The sequence below is a fragment of the Pinus tabuliformis genome, chromosome 1_2 (assembly GCF_031772625.1).
Source record: "Pinus tabuliformis cultivar Carrire ecotype Pingquan chromosome 1_2, CPIR1, whole genome shotgun sequence".
Lineage (NCBI taxonomy): Eukaryota > Viridiplantae > Streptophyta > Pinopsida > Pinales > Pinaceae > Pinus > Pinus tabuliformis.
The window spans coordinates 846041258-846061725 of record NC_142298.1 but is presented as its reverse complement, the minus strand read 5'-3'; the positions used below and the strand labels follow the sequence as shown (position 1 = coordinate 846061725).

Here is a 20468-nt window from a genome sequence, read left to right as displayed (position 1 = left end):
AGTTCAATATACAAAACTACGATTTATAATGGACTTCAGTTCAGTTGGGAGGAACTCCAAACAATTTGCTGCCAAAACCCTTCACAGATACAAATATACAATAATTGAGATACAAACCTTCAACTAGTAACCCACAACCAAACCTAATAAATAACCATGTTGAGGCCCTTCGACCCACACACAACCTCAATACACAAATACCCCATGGTGTACCACCATCGACAATACTTCGTTCCACAAGATTTCCCAACTTCCTTCCACAGCTTGCTTTAGAGAGAGCTTGTTCGTGAGACCCAGCTTTGTTCTTCCTTCGTTGTCTCCTCCTTTCATTGCGACGACAGGTTCTTGATCTTCAGTTGATTGGAGTTCTAACTCCTCTCATATCATCTTATATATATGAGTCACCCTCCATGACCAGTTGTGTCTCTTCCAAGGGACGTGTCGGTTGGGCATTCGAGTCAACCTTCTTTTGTTCGATCTGACCATAAACTCCAAATTATATTGCATCATCTGCGTATACAAACTTTCCTTTACTTCACCATCAATCGTGTCCCTTCGCATCTCATCCTCGTCTGTGTACCTTCACAACTCGGGCGAGCGTGTCTCAACTTGGCATGCCTTACCTTCGATCCGTCTCGTCTCAGCTGGGCGCACCTTGTCTTCGATTGGGTGCACCTTGGCTAGCAAACCTTTTCATGCAGACTGTCAACATTGTTCCAATAAATCCACCAAACTCATCTCAAGTGCATTCTTCATGCGCTCGTCTCACCAAAGTCTTTCCATCGAACTCGTCTCAGGCACGCACTTCGTGCCAACCAAGTTGTTCCACCGAACTCGATTTGGTCTAACTCAGGCATGCTCGTGTGCCTAGCCAAAGGGCTTGACAACCTCCCCCACATCAAAAATGGTTTTCGTCCTTGACACTACACCCATCGGTAAACTTCTTAACCAAATCTTGAAGACTTTCCTCATCATGAACAACCTTTGTATCAACTGTATTCATCAATACAAAAGAATCTCGTCTCTAACATATATCCCATGTTTATGCATGTATCGCAACATGTAAGAATGATGTGTTGGATCCCCTCGTGCAATCGACTAGTCAGGTAGCTAATCTAACCGTAGCATCAACTCCACAAGAACACATGCACCCAAAAATGTGCAAACATTTTCACCTCTTTCCATGTCACACAATCTTTCCTCTGATTATGCTCATCGTGAGGCACCATTCAATATCATCTAAACCTCCCAGGGGTCTCACCATCTCGTGTGGAAACTCCTAGATCTAAAAATCTTTGGAATCCTACTGCAACCAACTGAATCCACTTCACCTAGATCGTAAATTACATTACAAACTTATTTCAGATTTCTTCTTGAAATATTGAAGTAAATTACTGAAGCAGCCTACACCAAATTAAATATGATTCTGAAACATAGAAACTGAGCAAGGAAATGCAAACACATAGGACACTATTATTTTTGGACAAATGTCCCCAGAAAAACCCAATGCGGGAAAACCTATACAGCAGCGCTAAGGGTTTTATTATTATGCAAGAGAAATTCTAAGTACAATTCTAGGGTGCTCAACTAGCAATCCAATACAGAGAGAATACTGGACAAAAGAATGGTGAAATGATCTCACCCTGTCACTGGGAGAATCAATGACTAATCTTGCTGAACTGGAGGCTCTGTTTCACCCTATGCGTGGCCTCTGCGCAGAATTGCATCACTCCCGGTAGTTTCTGCGTCACCCCTGTCGGGTATTACGCTGCCCCTCTTTCGGATCCTCTGTTCGCTGAGAAAATCGATCTTCTGCCCCCCGGACTCACACCCTGGCTCCCGGTAACTGAAACTTGACTTCCCTTAGCAGAAAACTCGACTTCCCCTCAAGGATTGTGCTGCCTTTGCGTCAGCACTGCGTGGGCCAGCATCATCCTTTCTCTGGACGTCTTTCTGTCCTCCCTCTGCCTTGTACTCTTTGGAAATTCCTTCTTCTGAATTCTCATTGCCCCTCCGCTGCAAGAAATCTCCGTAATCGATTTTTCCTCCTGAGAACTTCTCACTTCAGAAAATCAATTTCGTGATCTCTCTTGGTGTGTTTTCTAAATGACCCTCAAGCCCCTTCTTATATCTTCATGTTGAAGAATCAATGACCTCAATTAACTCCTAATCGAAGGCTCAAACCGTTTTGACTTGATATCTGTCTTTATCTAGAAGATTCACCCACAATTAGATTAATACCCATCAATATTTTAATTTTCATAAGTTTAGACTTAGGAACCCCATTAAAAATATTAATTATTTTAATAAAATCATCTCTATGTGGAATTTCCCAAAACGGTTTTTGGGTTCTTTGGAATGCATTTGCCCAAGCCTCCCTGCAAAATTTGAGGCTTAGATCACATCCGATGCTACCCCAAATCAACACTCCATCTTAGCGAGGAATGTGCTCTAGCAATATACTGCTACTGCACACTGCTCTGACTCCGAATCATCGTCCTCTGGGATGTTGATGTCCAACATGCTGTCCACCAACTACTACGCTGTTGCTGCAACTATACTGCTGCCTTTGACACTGCCACTGCCAATGCTACATCTGTACTACAACTCCTTCTCAAATGTTGCATCTGCTATGCTGCTAACACTGCATCCGTACTGCAACTCAGTCACTGAGAGAAGCAACTGAAAACACCCAAAAACTGGACAAGTATCCAGTGGATACACCTTGGTGTTGAAATCCTGACTGTTGCTAGTCCCACGCTGTCTTCTGAAGCCACTGCGCTACTGAAGCTCTACATTGTGCCTCCACGCACTGTTGCCTCTCTGCTCTGCGTTGCTAACTGTTGCATCTGTCGCTCCAACACTCCATGGCACCAACTTAAAACTCCTCCATCTCGCTACTACTGATCATGGGCTCCTAAGAGGTGGGTTCCTGAAGGATATTGCCCATTTCTAGCTCTATCGAACTACAATTTTATATCAGCCCACCTCCCTCCTAGAGGTATCTTGGCTGACATGGCGAACTCCTCCTCTTGTTCATCTTTGTCGCTACAACCTTAGGATCGTGCTTCTCATCCTTGTCCTTTTTCTTCAAAGTACACTGGGATGCATAGTGGCCCATCTCGCCACATCTGAAACACTTCACCTTGGAGACGTCCTTCTTTCGTCTTTGTTGCCCCTTCGATGCAAGAGCTACATTATCCTCTTCCTCAACTTTGGGCTTTGACCCACTGTCGCTGCTACTTCCGTCAAGTTTGACCTTGACCAGGTCTCTCCTCAACTCTTCTTTTTTTAGAGTTGCGAACATCTCATCCCAATTTTGCAATGTTGCTCTGCCTAGGATACTCTGGACAAAGACTTGCCATTCATCCGAGACAGAATTTAGAGCCAGTCTCACTAACTCCGAATCCTGAGCTGTATGCCCCGCAGCAGACAACTCATCACGGGTCTCTTTCAACTTCGCGAGGAATGGATCCACACGTACTCCCTTTTGCTTTGGAGTGGATCTTAGCTTCTGTTCCAAGTACATCTTTTGCTGCTCGGAAGATACCTGATACAACGTGGCCAAGGCATCCCACATTTCCTTAGCAGTTCCTTTGCTAGCAACGTGACACACCACATGATCCTTGACTCCATCTAAGATCATCCTCCTAGCCTTCGCCATCTCAGCCTTGTACTTCTTCAGCAGATCTGCATCCGTAGGTTCAACTACCACAATATCAACAGATGTCTTGAGTTGCAACAACAACAGATGAAAGGGAGTTGAAGTGCAGATGCAAAGTTAGCAGCAGTATGGCAGTGTCAGCAGCAACACAGGTGCAATGTAGAGTCGCGCAGTAGTTGGTGGGCTGCAACAGCTAAACATCAGCAGGGTGACAGAGGATGATACAGAGACAAAGTGTTCTCGCAAGGTATGAAACACTAGAACCAGTGTGGAAAAAGTCGGCAAAAAGTCCCAATTAAATCGCCAAAATCCAATTCTGCTGAAGAAGTCAAGATTTAATCATAAAAGCCCTGACTTTATCGGGGTCAACCCAAAAAGTTGTTGAGACCACCCAGTCCGTGAATAAGTGGCGGAAAAAGGAAAAAAATAGTCATTTCTCACTCTTTTTGTTGCCATTCATCCCTATGGAGAGTGAAGGTCTTTTCCAAGGTTGAAGAAGAGGAGATTTGCTAGTTTTGTGGTGTGTGTTGTCACGCAGATTGACACGACAACCCTCAGACCGGGGGCTGTCACTCTGATCCCCGATCTCTCCGTTTAAGCCTGTCTCCCGCGGCTAAGGGGGGTAGACCCTATAATATAACGATGACCAACTGTCGACCAGTTGGTTGGGAGACACGATATGAAAAGCGCTGAATGGATTTAGAAGTTAAAAGACCAGTGCCTTGTGGGTTTGAATTTTAAACGATCACTTAGTAAATAAAAATGTAAACCATGTGTAGCAATCATTTATCATCAAATGACTAGAACAGATGCAGGATATTCGATAAACACACAGAGTTCTTATAATGACCAGAGCTTCAATAACGATATCCAGTGATTTTAAAAAAAAATTGAAGAGATGAATGCTTTTGCAAAATCATGAATCATTAACCAGATACTATGTGTAGCGAATCTTTAAGACGATCATTCATGTGCAGACTTAAAAATGACAAACATTTATTCCACATCGGATAATTCCCCGAGAACCACTGGATCTGGCCAAAAGAAAATTTCCACAATATTTTTTTTTATCCCTTTTTCAAATTTATTTATTTATTCATTTATTTTATTTTTATTTTTTTTTTATTTTTAAATATTAAATATTAAACAAAACCCAAAATTAAAAAAAAATAAATAAATAAAAAAAAATATATCTAAATTTAATTTAATCTAAAACCTAACTATAAAAAATTAAAACTAAATCTAAAATCTAAAGAAATATTATAAATGAATCTTTTTATTTTTATTTTTCATAACAAAATCTAAAAATAAAAATCTACTCTAAAGGAAAACTAAAATTACAAAAATTTCGAAAAATATTAAAACTAAAATCAAAACTTTGAAAAGCTAATAAAACTAAAAAAAATTTAAAGTAAAATATAAACATTAAATCTAAATCTAAAATCTAAAGATAACCTATGTCTGACCCTTAGCTTAAATCCCAAAAGCCTGACTATGCAAACGAATATATCATAAGACAAAATTTAAAATAATCGAAAATAAATATAACTAAACGTTGATTAACAAGATCTAATCCTATCGAAGAAAGGAATATCCTAACCCTAGCTTAACAGAAAATGAAAAAAACTGAACGCGTGAGTAAACCGGACTTCGCCGCGAAATCGATTCGAAGCTTGCTGAAGGGGACCAAAATTTCAACTGAGCTTGGGTTTTGTTTTGTTACCTGGCGTTCGATGCAGAGAAAGCTGAACGCTCATTTCATGAATCACCTTACCAAAACTTGTAAATCACTTGGCCCGAAAAGATCGAGCATACGCAGGGAGAAACCTTGGGACCACAGCTCGACGGAGGATGACAGTTACATAAATCAGCTTGATACTTACCTGTCAGCGGCTCGAAATCAATTTTGAGCTTTAACGCAGACGTGTGAAAGAATTTACCTCACGCGTGTTAGAAACCCTGCTCTGCGTGTGGATAGATTCGACCTGAGATTTTCCGATTATTTTCCCGCAGGTAATGTGAGCTAAGTACTATGCAAAAGGACGCGGGTTCAACAGATCTACGCAGGTGTACTGATCCGCAGGCTCATGTCAACGTTTGTAAATGGAACGAACAAATCTGGAGATGATGAATAAAAATGTCCAGGCTTAAGCGCAGTTGATGGCGACCAAAAATCGTAACTCTGTCTGCGGGTTGGATATTCTCAACAGCGGCGCATTGATAAGCTGGATTTGTGACGACAGATCCTTCTGTGGCAACGTTTTAGATAGAAAGCTTATGCCAGATTTGTGACTGTGCTGAATGCTTTTAATTCTCAACCCGCAGATTAACTGTATCTATTTGCTGCCGCTGGGGAGTACTTGGTAAGACCAATGCAGTGATCTGGAGGAATTGACGTGGGTTTCTAACACCAGACAGCAGCAAAAACGCCTTTGCAGTCATGTTTCTCCAACGGTGATTAATAAGACGCATCGATATTTTTCTTTCCTCATGATTTTGACCCGTATATGAGTGTTCTCACTGTCTCTGTACAAGATCAGGCAGCTGGATGCTATGTAGTGCAGGCTTAAACAGTGTATAACCCCAGAAAGGAGTTCTCGTTTTATTAGTCGCTCACCAAATAACAGATCATCACAATATGTAATGCCCTAGGGCATCTAAAACCTCGAGCTGAGTGTGGAAGGACTGCTGGCGAAATAAGGTGTGGGTGAGGGCCTTAGAAATTTTTAACAATCCTGCAACCTGAAAAGGACAGATCATCCAAAAATGATATATACATAAAACCAAAACTGAAAACCCTAATTAAAGCTGTATAAAGCAAAAATTTGAAACCCTAGATCAGCTTGATTAATTTACAGAATTTTGGCCCCTTAACAGCCAGATTTAGCAATAAGAACAGAAATATTTTTAAAGAATAAAAATTTTAGGTTTTCACTGTGAAGAACTTCAGAAAATCTCTCATGCAAATTAGAAAAAATAAACTGAATGATAGACCCAGGATCAAATCCAACTGGGCTCAGCAAAAAAAATGCTTGCCGGAGTTGGCTGGTTCAGCCGAGAACTTCCCCAAACGCCCACCAATTCTTCTTCAGTAAGAGTTTTCCTGCACAGCTCACTTCAACCATCAATAAAGAGGGCAAAAATGCTGCTAGATCTCAAAAAGTAATGGAGATACCTGCCATTACTTCAGAAACCCTAACAACACTCAAACCCTAGCAAGTGAACAAGATCCCTGTGCTCACAATACTCTACAATATGCTATTATTAATGGCTGAAAAATAAAATATGCAGAAACTAAATTAGCTCACAGCACTTCCAGAGAGTAACACCAGCAAGATTTGGACCCCAAAGTCTTCTTTTATTAACCAGAAAACAGATTACAAGAGAGCTTCTTCAGTACCAGACTCACAGATCCTATGATCTGAAATGACCCCTAGCACCCTATTTAAAGGAAATGATCCCAACGGCTAGTTCGGGTGATCCATGTCGGGATGATCTCGACTGTCGATGAGGATCAAGACATCTCTTAATCTCATCCGTCGATTTATTAAAAAATGATATTTTGCATGCATTCACAAAAAATATTATTATTTTATTATTTAGGGTTTTTGCTTTATTTTATAATTTTTTATTTATTTCATTTTTTAATTTTTTAATTTTTTTAATTTTTATTTATTTTATTATTTTATTTATTTTCTTAAATGGATCATCGAACTAAGCCTTTGGAAACATCACCTAGGACCTAGGACTTAGGACTCATGAGGGGACTAAAACATTTTTCAACCCTCAAGACACATTACATCATGACTTTTACAATTTACATCTTAAGGGGACAAACCCACTTTAACATAGACCCTCATAAACCACCCAGTTCTGCGACACAACTATAATCTAGCAGATTAACACACTAGGATTCTCCTAAAGTTCTAATAACAAAATGCATCCCGGCTTTGGGGTCAGGTTGAAGGAAAACTCTGCCGATCGTAGATCGGTGAGACGAAAAACCTTCCGGGACGTAGATTATCATTAGAAAGTTAGGTCCACCTAGGCAATTTACATACATGACTCAGGTCTGCTAAGATTATTTACAATTCATACATGCAGACTGGGTTTACAATTGAATTGATCAAGCTGCTGATGACTGCAGGATGGCTCGGACATGTCGATCAAGTGCTACCCTTTTTCTTGGCAAAAAGGGGGTGTACTGCATGGGTAGTTGACCGGTAGTGGTCAACATCTGGCTCTACTTGGGGACACGTTGCTGCTCTGTAGGAATGTGAGAATCCAGAATCTGCTTCCACGCAACACACAAATAAGTAGCGTCCATCCAAAAATCATCATATACATTAAGCACAGGAAAGATAAAAGCTCTTCCTTTATTAACTATCTAGAAAAGTAAATCTAATCCTAAAACAAAAATGAAATGCGGAAAAAACAAGGAGTAGGGTTAGAAATACGATACAAAGGATGCCCCATGGCATTAGATGTGTTCAATATAGTGCATACTGAGCATTTGCCTGCTTTCAGGCAAATCTGTCGGCTGCTTATCGGATGTGCCATGTCCAATTCTGCATATGGTAGGACTTTTTCCTATCCGAAAATCAAGCTGCTCGCGGCCGTCTGATGCATCAAATCTTCGTCTCATTTTCTTTCTTTTGCGCTTCTTCTTTCTGGCAGGTTGAATTACTGATGACCTGGAACTTTCTGTTTCAAAACTATCAGATGAAGTATGCGTGATATGTTTTTCTTTATCCTGTATCTGATCTTTGTCGTTTTTAAGTCTATCTGGATCACCTTCAATTAACCATCTTTCAATTGAACCAATGACCTCCTCATAATAAGATGGAACTTGTTGTGACAAATGAGAAGGCTCCTGATCTGTTGATGTCCCCTGGTTTCTCTTATCCTCTGACCATTGTTGAAACTTTTGAACCTGTATTTTAATGGCATCCATCTGACTAGAGTGTTCAACCTTTATAGCACTGATTTGTCTGGCATGATGTTCTTCCATGTCTTTTATTACTTTATCGTTCTTTTCCTTCATGTTCATCAAGCAATGCTGCATGGAATTTATTTCTTCTCTATGATTTGCTTGCATGTTAGCCAACTGATTATTATGATTGAACGTCATGATAGTCATTTCTTCATCCATAGTTAATAACTTGTTTTGCATGGAATCAATTTCCCTATCATGATCAGCTTTCATGGTCATCATATTTTCTTCTAAGCCTGACATTTTGCTGTGCATGAATCTAATTTCTGTTTCATGATTAGTCTTCATGGCCTCAATTTCTTTAGTATGCTGATTTTGCATGATCTCCATCTCCCTATTACGTTTTTCCAGGTGGGTGCATAAAGTTTTGACATCATTAACGTAATTATTTTGATTGCTCTCCATATTTTTCACTAGCGTCATTAGATCTTGCATAATTTGCTTTTGCTCCTCCTTTTCATTGTCATTTGCCCTTGATTTTCCACTATCATGAACTTGGTCTGCGATATTTCCGGTGGATGACACATTCTGATCTTGAAAACTTTCTTCAACAGCTGGACCTTTTATAAGATTACTTTCTTTCTTTTGCACAATTTTAGGGGCAGAAGGCACGCTGTTTGGATAACCATATCTATCTTTAAAAGCTTCGACAATGTCTTGTAAAGAAGTGAAAGAATCCTTAGGAAAATTGTTAAACCAATTCAAAGCATCATCTTCTAAAGAAAGGACAAATAGACGCATTTTGATATCTTCATGATTAAACTGAGGGGGTCTACAATATATGACCATTATGCGAGTAAACAAGCCTAGATGCCTTCTAACAGCGATTGAATCACCACCCGAGAAAATAGGTAATTTAGAAATGGCCTCTTCCGGAAAATCATGGAGACGTTCAGTAAAACGACATGGCTTAAATGAATAATCCATGATGAATGATAAGGGATTAAAAGGATGATAGAACTAGATATCTGCTCAAGAAAATCAATAGATGAAAACAGTGGAGTCGCCACTTGAACAATGAATCTGATTCTAAGATCCAAAAAGGAATCACAAGCAGATATGAGGAAGGCTTCTTGTCTGGGAAAAATGAGAAAATGGAGTCGCCACCCAAACAAGAAACACACCGAAGAGATACTGATGATATGACGAAAAATAAGGCAATGAAAGATCCAAATGATAACCCCAAAGGTCGAATCTGCCAGCTCAAATGAGAGATGAGAAAGATGAGAAGATGAATGTCGATGAAACTCCAGGAACAGAAAAACTCTGTCCCCGGCAACGGCGCCAAAAAATGTCGTCACGCAGATTGACACGACAACCCTCAGATCGGGGGCTGTCACTCTGATCCCCAATCTCTCCGTTTAAGCCTGTCTCCCGTGGCTAAGGGGGGTAGACCCTATAATATAACGATGACCAACTGTCGATCAGTTGGTTGGGAGACACAATATGAAAAGCGCTGAATGGATTTAGAAGTTAAAAGACCAGTGCCTTGTGGGTTTGAATTTTAAACGATCACTTAGTAAATAACAATGTAAACCATTTGTAGCAATAATTTATCATCAAATGACTAGAACAGATGCAGGATATTCGATAAACACACAGAGTTCTTATAATGACAAGAGCTTCAATAACGATATCCAGTGATTTTAAAAAAAAAATGAAGAGATGAATTCTTTTGCAAAATCATGAATCATTAACCAGATACTATGTGCAGCGAATCTTTAAGACGATCATTCATGTGCAGACTTAAAAATGACAAACATTTATTCCACATCGGATAATTCCCCGAGAACCACTGGATTTGGCCAAAAGAAAATTTCCACAATATTTTTTTTTATCCCTTTTTCAATTTTTTTTTTTAATATTAAATATTAAACAAAACCCAAAATTAAAAAAAAAAAAAATATATATATATATATATATATATATCTAAATTTAATTTAATCTAAAACCTAACTATAAAAATTTAAAACTAAATCTAAAATCTAAAGAAATATTATAAATGAATCTTTTTATTTTTATTTTTCATAACAAAATCTAAAAATAAAAATCTACTCTAAACGCAAACTAAAATTACAAAAATTTCGAAAAATATTAAAACTAAAATCAAAACTTTGAAAAGCTAATAAAACTAAAAAAAATTTAAAGTAAAATATAAACATTAAATCTAAATCTAAAATCTAAAGATAACCTATGTCTGACCCTTAGCTTAAATCCCAAAAGCCTGACTATGCAAACGAATATATCATAAGACTGAATTTAAAATAATCGAAAATAAATATAACTAAACGCTGGTTAACAAGATCTAATCCTATCAAAGAAAGGAATATCCTAACCCTAGCTTAACAGAAAATGGAAAAGACTGAACGCGTGAGTAAACCGGACTTCGCCGCGAGAGCAGGTGACGGTGGTAGAAATTGAAATCGATTCGAAGCTTGCTGAAGGGGACCAAAATTTCGACTGAGCTTGGGTTTTGTTTTGTTACCTGGCGTTCGATGCAGAGAAAGTTGAACGCTCATTTCATGAATCACCTTACCAAAACTTGTAAATCACTTGGCCCGAAAAGATCGAGCATACGCAGGGAGAAACCTTGGGATCACAGCTCGACGAAGGATGACAGTTACATAAATCAGCTTGATACTTACCTATCAGCGGTTCGAAATCGATTTTGAGCTTTAACGCAGACGTGTGAAAGAATTTACCTCACGCGTGTTAGAAACCCTGCTCTGCGTGTGGATAGATTCGACCTGAGATTTTCCGATTATTTTCCTGCAGGTAATGTGAGCTAAGTACTATGCAAAAGGACGCGGGTTCAACAGATCTACGCAGGTGTGCTGATCCGCAAGCTCATGTCAACATTTGTAAATGGAACGATCAAATCTGGAGATGATGAATACGAATGTCCAGGCTTAAGCGCAGTTGATGGCGACCAAAAATCGTAACTCTGTCTGCGGGTTGGATATTCTCAACAGCGACGCATTGATAAGCTGGATTTGTGACGGCGGATCTTTCTGCGGCAACGTTTTAGATAGAAAGCTTATGCCGGATTTGTGACTGTGCTGAATGCTTTTAATTCTCAACCCGCAGATTAACTGTATCTATTTGCTGCCGCTGCAGAGTACTTGGTAAGACCAATGCAGTGATCTGGAGGAATTGACGCGGGTTTCTAACACCAGACAGCAGCAAAAACGCCTTTGCAGTCACGTTTCTCCAGCGGTGATTAATAAAACGCGTCGATATTTTTCTTTCTTCATTGGTTTGTAAATGATTTTGACCCGTATATGAGTTTTCTCACTGTCTTTATACAAGATCTGGCAGCTGGATGCTATGTAGTGCAGGCTTAAACAGTGTATAACCCCAGAAAGGAGTTCTCGTTTTATTAGTCGCTCACCAAATAACAGATCAGCACAATATGTAATGCCCTAGGGCATCTGAAACCTCGAGCTGAGTGTGGAAGGACTGCTGGCGAAATAAGGTGTGGGTGAGGGCCTTAGAAATTTTTAACAATCCTGCAACCTGAAAAGGACAGATAATCCAAAAATGATATATACATAAAACCAAAACTGAAAACCCTAATTAAAGCTGTATAAAGCAAAAATTTGAAACCCTCGATCAGCTTGATTAATTTACAGAATTTTGGCCCCTTAACAGCCAGATTTAGCAATAAGAACAGAAATATTTTTAAAGAATAAAAATTTCAAGTTTTCACTGTGAAGAACTTCAGAAAATCTCTCATGCAAATTAGAAAAAATAAACTGAATGATAGACCCAGGATCAAATCCAACTGGGCTCAGCAAAAAAAATGCTTGCGGGAGTTGGCTGGTTCAGCCGAGAACTTCCCCAAACGCCCACCAATTCTTCTTCAGTAAGAGTTTTCCTGCACAGCTCACTTCAACCATCAGTAAAGAGGGCAAAAATGTTGCTAGAACTCAAAAAGTAATGGAGATACCTGCCATTACTTCAGAAACCCTAACAACACTCAAACCCTAGCAAGTGAACAAGATACCTGTGCTCACAATACTCTACAATACGCTATTATTAATGGCTGAAAAAAAAATATGCAGAAACTAAATTAGCTCACAACACTTCCAGAGAGTAACACCAGCAAGATTTGGACCCCAAAGTCTTCTTTTATTAACCAGAAAACAGATTACAAGAGAGCTTCTTCAGTACCAGACTCACAGATCCTATGATCTGAAATGACCCCTAGCACCCTATTTAAAGGAAATGATCCCAACGGCTAGTTCGAGTGATCCATGTCGAAATGATCTCGACCGTCGATGAGGATCAAGACATCTCTTAATCTCATCCGTCGATTTATTAAAAAATGATATTTTGCATGCATTCACAAAAAATATTATTATTTTATTATTTAGGGTTTTTGCTTTATTTTATAATTTTTTATTATTTTTTATTTATTTCATTTTTTAATTTTTTAATTTTTTAATTTTTATTTATTTTATTATTTTATTTATTTTCTTAAATGGATCATCGAACTAAGCCTTTGGAAACATCACCTAGGACCTAGGACTTAGGACTCATGAGGGGACTAAAACATTTTTCAACCCTCAAGACACATTACATCATGACTTTTACAATTTACATCTTAAGGGGACAAACCCACTTTAACATAGACCCTCATAAACCACCCAGTTCTGCGACACAACTATAATCTAGCAGATTAACACACTAGGATTCTCCTAAAGTTCTAATAACAAAATGCATCCCGGCTTTGGGGTCAGGTTGAAGGAAAACTCTGTCGATCGTAGATCGGTGAGACGAAAAACCTTTCGAGACGTAGATTATCATTAGAAAGTTAGGTCCACCTAGGCAATTTACATACGTGACTCAGGTCTACTAAGATTATTTACAATTCATACATGCAGACTGGGTTTACAATTGAATCGATCAAGCTGCTGATGACTGCAGGATGGCTCAGACATGTCGATCAAGTGCTACCCTTTTTCTTGGCAAAAAGGAGGTGTACTGCATGGGTAGTTGACTGGTAGTGGTCAACAGTGTGGATTTAGGGATTTGTCCACTGCTCAACATGAGAGATTCAAGGTGTCGATTTGCTGCTGCCAGGTATGTACTTTAATTTCTGTCTTCGTCTTTGTTGCACAAATGGCTTCTTAAATCTTTCTATGATTCTATTAGCTTGTTTTTATCTTATTTTTGCTTAGAAATTTGAATCAAAACATTGTTTATAATCTAGATTGAATCAAAACTTCAAGTTTCAAGAATCAAATGACAAAAATTCAAACCCTTGTTTAGTGAATCTGAGTGTGTTCAAGTGAGTGAGAAGAGGCATTTAAAATTTAAAATCAACAATTACATTTGTGTTTGCTTCTTATGTGATGGGAAATTTTTTATTTTTTTCAATTTTTTTTGTGCCCAAGTTCAAATTCAAGTTCAAAGTATCAAACAAAATGCCAAGGCTTTTGGACCCTGTTGACCACTACGTATCAACGACCCATAGCAGTACACCCCCTTTTTTCACAAAAGGGATAGCACCTGATCGATATGTTCGTGTCGTCCAGCTATCATCATCAGCTTGATTGTCATGTTATAATGTAAACCCATTCTGCATATATGTGATGTAAATAATCTCAGCAGATCTGTGTCATGTATGTAATTGCCTACGTAAACCTATTTTTCTGATAACAATCTACATTCCGGGAGGCTTTTTGTCTTACCGATCCATTCTCGGATGGTCAACAGAGTTTTCCTTTAACCCTACCCCAAAGCCAAAATGAATTTTGTCACCAAGATCCTAGGCAAGTCCTAGTGTTATAGATTGAGTCTATGTAAAAGTGATTTGGGAATAATTCTAAATATTTGGTTATTTTATTTTATTACAAATTGCTTAGTTTGTGGGATTATATTTGTGTCACAGAAATGGGTAGTCTGTGAAGGTCCTTTTCAGATGGGTTTTCCCCCTTGAGATGTAAAAAATGTAAAAATCATGATGTAAAGTGTTTTGAGGGTTAGAAAAATAATTTATCCCCTTATAGGTTAATTAATTAAATTTTCTGGACAAAACTAATTAAAATCCTAAGCCAGAAATTTAATTAATTATAGGTCTTAGGTAGATTTAAATTTTCCAAAGGCAAAATTTGGGGGTCCTTTAAAAAATTAAATTTTAAGAGGTCCAGAGACTAAGGTTAATTGATTATTTTGCTAAATTTTAAGCCTTTGGTCCCTGGGGTTAAGTCAAAGTCAAAATTTTGAGGAAATTAATTCAAAAATTTAATTTTTGAATTAGTTAAAATGCATTTAATTGAAAAATTCGAAATTTCCTCAATATTTAAAATTTCGACGGATGAGATTAAAATAAATTTTGATCATCATCAACGATCGAGATTACTTTGACAAGGATCACTCGAACTAGCTGTTGGAAGATTTATCTTTAAATAGGAGGTCAGTTGTCAGTAGATATCATCCGATCTCTGAATCGTGTAATAAGCTCTCAAGCTCTCTTGTATACTTTTTTGAATTAATGCAAAAGTCTTTGGGGTTTCAACGTGCTGTAGTGTTCCTCTTCATGAATTTATGGTAACATTGTTTTAATTTTTTCTTAATATTATGTGAAAGCTATCAATCAATAGCTCCCTTAGAATAATCTGAATGCAGGTATCTTATTTAGTTTGTTGGATCTAAAGTAACATTTTTAATTTTGATTGAAGTAGTAGTTATCTCTATTTCTTCATAATTTTATTGTTGTTCTATTTCTCTACTTGATTTGATGGTTGATATAGTGTTTGCATAAGATCTCTCAGGCTCTCATTGAGCGTTTGGGGATAGTCTTCGGTTGGACCAGCCAACTCTCAACACATATTTTCTGAAGAGCCTATTTCATATAGGCCTCAAGATTTTTCTAATGATAATCTTTTTTCTGCAGTGTGTTTTTGGGCTAGTACCTCTAAAATTTCAAAATCTTTTAAACATTTTGTGGAAATTTTGATAGATCTGGCTATTAAGAGCCTTAGATTATCAGATCTGGGAGCGGAGTTGGACTCATACTCCTCAGATCTGATAGATCTATACATTATTTGTATAGATCTGTTATTTACTTGTATAGATTTGAAATTTTGTAACATAATTCTGAATTTTAACACTTGGGCTTTTGGGATTTTCTCTATTTTTGTACATATTGGGTATTGGGTTTTTTTCTTTTCACTTGTGCAGAAATAGATCTGAGAAATCAGCCAAGAAAATCTTCAGATCTGAGCTAGATCTAGATCCTGGAGGGCAAGATCTGGACTCAAAGATTGTTTGCGAGATAGATATGAGAAATCAGCCAAGTAAATCTTCAAATCTGAGCTAGATATAGACCCTAGAGGGCAAGATCTGGGCTCAAAGATTGTTTGCAGTAATAGATTTAAGAAATCAGCCAAGTAATTCTTCAGATCTGAGATTTTTCAAGCATATCTAGGGGTTTTGAGACAGATCTAGGCCCTGGAGGGTAATATCTTATCCCAAATATTTTTACAAAGCCAGTCATTAAAGATTTTGCAATAAATCTGAATATCTAAAGCAAAATAATTTTTTTCAAAACAAGGGTTTCAAGTTTTGGGGCTCTTAAGCCCAGATCTACCTTCTCCTAGCCCAATGCTAGTTCTATTGGCCCTAGTGCTAGCTCTCATTGGCCCAAGATTTCCCTTGCTCCATTTCTGATCTAAATATTTAATTTTCTGAAGCTAATCATTGGTGGGCTTTTGTAGAAAATTTGCTAAAAATTTGTGTTTCAAGTATTGAATTTTTTTTTACAACTTGGGCAAGTGATCTTCAAGCCCTAGGGCCTAAGGGTTTGATCTCTAAACCATCTTTTTCCTCACTATTTGCTACAACAGTCATATACCTTTCTAATAGTGGTGAAAAACACATCTAAGTGATTTGAAATTAACTAAAAAATTGCTAAATATATTAATAAGTCATTTATGTTTGATGTGTGTCAAGAATTTGGCCTAGATCTACATTTTGGGTCATTGTTATCATTAAATAATTCTGTTTCTAAAGTCTAAAATATAACAGTGGAAACATTTCATGTGGGTTAGCCTAAAATCAGTTCCTAAGTTGCCTAATACATTAAGGAATTAATTTCTTGAGTTGGGCATTCATCGTTACGCTTATTTCATGTTTTAATTGATGGTTGTAATAAGTATATCAAATCTGATATAATTCCAAAAATCACATCACAACAGGCTGAAAATTTCTGATACTTCATGTGGGCAAGTTTGGAAAAATTTCGGTAAATTTTTGGCATAAAGATATCATTGATAGCTTACTGTTTTCATTGTCATATTGCTATTGTCATAAAGTTTTTCTTACTGCTGTCCTAAAAATTAATTTCTGAAAATTAAGTACTCTGTCATGGAATTGTGATAAAATGCATATCCTTTGTTTCATAAACTGAGTATTTTTTTTTAGCATCTGTTGACATTGATATCAAATTGCAAAGTTGTTTTTGTTCTCTTTGAGCTAAATTGTATCAAGAAGATTTGAAATAAGCTGGTGTTTTAACTATAGTATCTTCAAAAGTTTATTTTCCAAGTCTTCATCTAAAAAAAGGTGAGCATTCCATTTGGGTAATTGAGGGCTTTCACGGTGTAAGTGTTTTCCCATTCTCGAGTCTAACTTCATCTCATATTCCGATGCATTTGCATATAAGTTAACTTTGCATAGATAAAATTTACTTCCAAGCATAAGCTTGGTCAATAGACAGATAGATCTTCATCCGTTTTTTCTTGAGAAACCTGTTTTAATAGTACTTAAAACGGTGACCTTGCAGTCGTCAGAGCCACAATTCTCTGCAGCCCCAGAAGCACCGGGTATGTTAGAATTTCAAAAAGGGTATCGTTAATCACACCTTAGTGTGCTTCTCCTGATCTTCTCTCTACCAATTATTATGAAATCAGGCTCAACACGGAAAGGATTGAAGGGTTCACATTTAAATAAGCATTTAACTAAAATTAACCAAGATTCTTGCATCTCACATTAGTTTTAAGATCTGCATTTCATATAAAATAGTTATTCATCTAAGCAACAGTTGTTAATCGATTACTTGGTCTTAATTTCCCTAGCAAGATCGTTGACTCCAAAAGGCACTGGTATCAATCATTTAAAATCTAATCAAATCCTATAAGTCTTGTTAAATCTTAATCAAGTACTTGATCGCTTCACTGTGTCTCCCGAACTAGCTGGTTCCATAGTTTTTAAAACCGTTTTGAAAAACCGGTAACCGGTCAAACCGGCCGGTTAGATAGCTGGCCGGTCCGAACCGGCCAAAAAACCCGGTCCAACCTTGCATTTCGCCAGATTTGATGCCCTAACCGGTGAAAACCGGCCGGTTTAGGACAAAACCGGCTGGTTTGTATCAAACCGGCCGGTTTTGTCCTAAACCGGCCGGTTTTAGGCACGCCCAGTGAAACATGCAAAAAGGTGGATTTTGACTGTGGTTTAGGGGTTTTGGGGGGGAAGTAAAGGTGTTTTCCCTCCAAAAGGCTATATAAATCAATGTAAGGGTATATAAATGAATGTAGGCTATTTGAAAATAGAACCAGCCCAAAACACCATAGAACCAAGAAATTTTAGCTGTGATTGTTGGCTTAAACAAAAAGAAAGATATGGTGCACCTTAGAAGAGCAGCAAAAGAATACTTGTAGATTCCACCAGTACCCATAACTGTATAGACATCAACTAAGCTAAGCAACTGAACCTAATTGTGTACCCCACTCCATAGTTAAAATCATTGATCGATAAAAGGTCAAGACAGTAAAAAGATTCCATAAAGTCATGGTTCAAATACAAGAATTGGAACATTTAACACAACTCTATGCTCTTCAGCTCAATGAGATGGGTAGGGTACTAGGTGTTGAATAGTTGATGCAGTGGGGTGCTTATAACATTAACCTTGAAGAATAGTTCAAGTAATTTAACTGGAAAAGACAACATTATGAACTATATGGGTTGAAAGTTCCCATCACAAATGATCTACAACTAATAGAAAGGGGGCAAGAAACACAGACAAACATATAACCACAAAGAAAGTATGTTACCATGGATTATCAAGGTTTCACATTGAATAACTAGGCCAAAAGACTTTAGAATATGATGTGCACACTGCAAAGGAACCTCACCATCACTCAAATCAAGAACTGAGTCAAACTCCCACAACCAAATAAAGATGATGCTACCAAGAAAGCATGTTCAGCAAGAGAAAATCTCATTTACTATGCTTTGAGAACAAAACATTCTTAAGAGGGTGGCAATGTAGTAGGAACAGTACTAATTATGCCAATGAAAGGTCAAAGGCCACACACCTCGAGACCAATCACTGTATATCTAGATTCTATACACAGTCAAGAGGCCCAATGTTGATATCATTCTTAATAAATTCTTATCAATCAATCATTATCCAGTATTTTAATTTACAATTGCAGATATACTCTATCAATCTTAGTAATAAACATGGACTATTTATTCCAGTCTCCATCCATGAGGTACATGGACTATTTATTCCAGTCTCCATCCATGAGGTGGTTATGGGACCCCACATCAGTGCTTACAGCAACCTTAGTAACCTAAACTAATTTAAAATAATGGTCAGCTCTTAAACCATAGCAATACAAGTAATGACGGTGCAAAAAGGCGGATTTTGACTGTGGTTTAGGGGTTTTGGGGGGGAAGTAAAGGTGTTTTGATATATTCACCTTTACATGGTATATAAATGAGCAAACTTTGCATATTTTGTCTCTATTGGCTTGGAATCATGGTTTTACATCTTAAAAATAGTTTTGTTTCATTAAAAATTAATTATTTAATGTATTTTTTTAAAACCGGTTCGTTTAGACCAAACCAGTCCCGGTTAGACCGGTTCCGGTCGGTAAACCGGTTCATTAGGTGGACCGGTCCGGTCACCGGTTCCGGTTTTAAAAACACAAGCTGGTTCCCAACTAGTTCTTCTTCATTCCACTTTTCCATAGGGTCTACCCCCTTAGCCTGCTATAGGGAGACAGCTTAAACAGAGAGATTGGGGATCAGGGTGACAGCCCCCGATCTGAGTCGTTGTCGCGGTGCCTATACATTATGTGCAACAACAGACCCTATGTGGGAATATGGTGAACCTGATACTATACCCAAATCTAGGGTGCTCAATAGAATGCATTTGACTTGCAAGTTGTGTGGCAAGCATATGCAATGGGGTGTCAACAGATTAAAATTCCATTTGGGGGAAATTCTGGGGCAAAATATAGAACTTTTCCCAGATCCAACTGCAGAAATCATCCGACGGGCCATTAAATCGTTGATGGATAAAGAGGTGGGCAAAGACACCAGGGCAGCACTAAAAACAAACTTGTAGGGGCCTAAAGAGTAAGGGGAAGTGAGAGTGGTTCTTCAGCATCTCCTTCCACACCCTCATGTCCCAACCCCTCAGCTTTCTCATATTTATTTGTTCCTAGAACCACACCTGGTGCATAACTTGGCATCAAATCAACACTTAAGAAAAAAAAAAGGAAACGGCAAAAGTTGATAGGTTGGTCAGTAAGTGTCTTCTATGGAGTGATGTTCCTTTCAACATTGCCAAGACAAACCCATTCTACCAACCTATGTTTAATGTTCTTGTTGTTGTTGGCCGGGGTACAAAAACTCTACCTTTGCAGAGTTGAGAGGGACTCATCTTCAAGATGAAAAAAATGATTGCACTGCTAGATTGGAGGAGTTTAAGGCATGATGGGAACACACTGGATACACAATTATGTCAGATGGTTGGACTGACCAGAAGGGTAGGACTCTTCTTAACTTCTTGGT

General features: G+C 38.0%; 1 pseudogene; it reads right to left on the bottom strand.

Moving 5' to 3' along the window:
• The window catches only part of LOC149208591 (putative serine/threonine-protein kinase At1g54610), a 31177-nt pseudogene extending 27513 nt beyond the window's left edge, over nucleotides 1–3664 (bottom strand).
• Between the last annotated feature and the right edge of the window lie 16804 nt (nucleotides 3665–20468).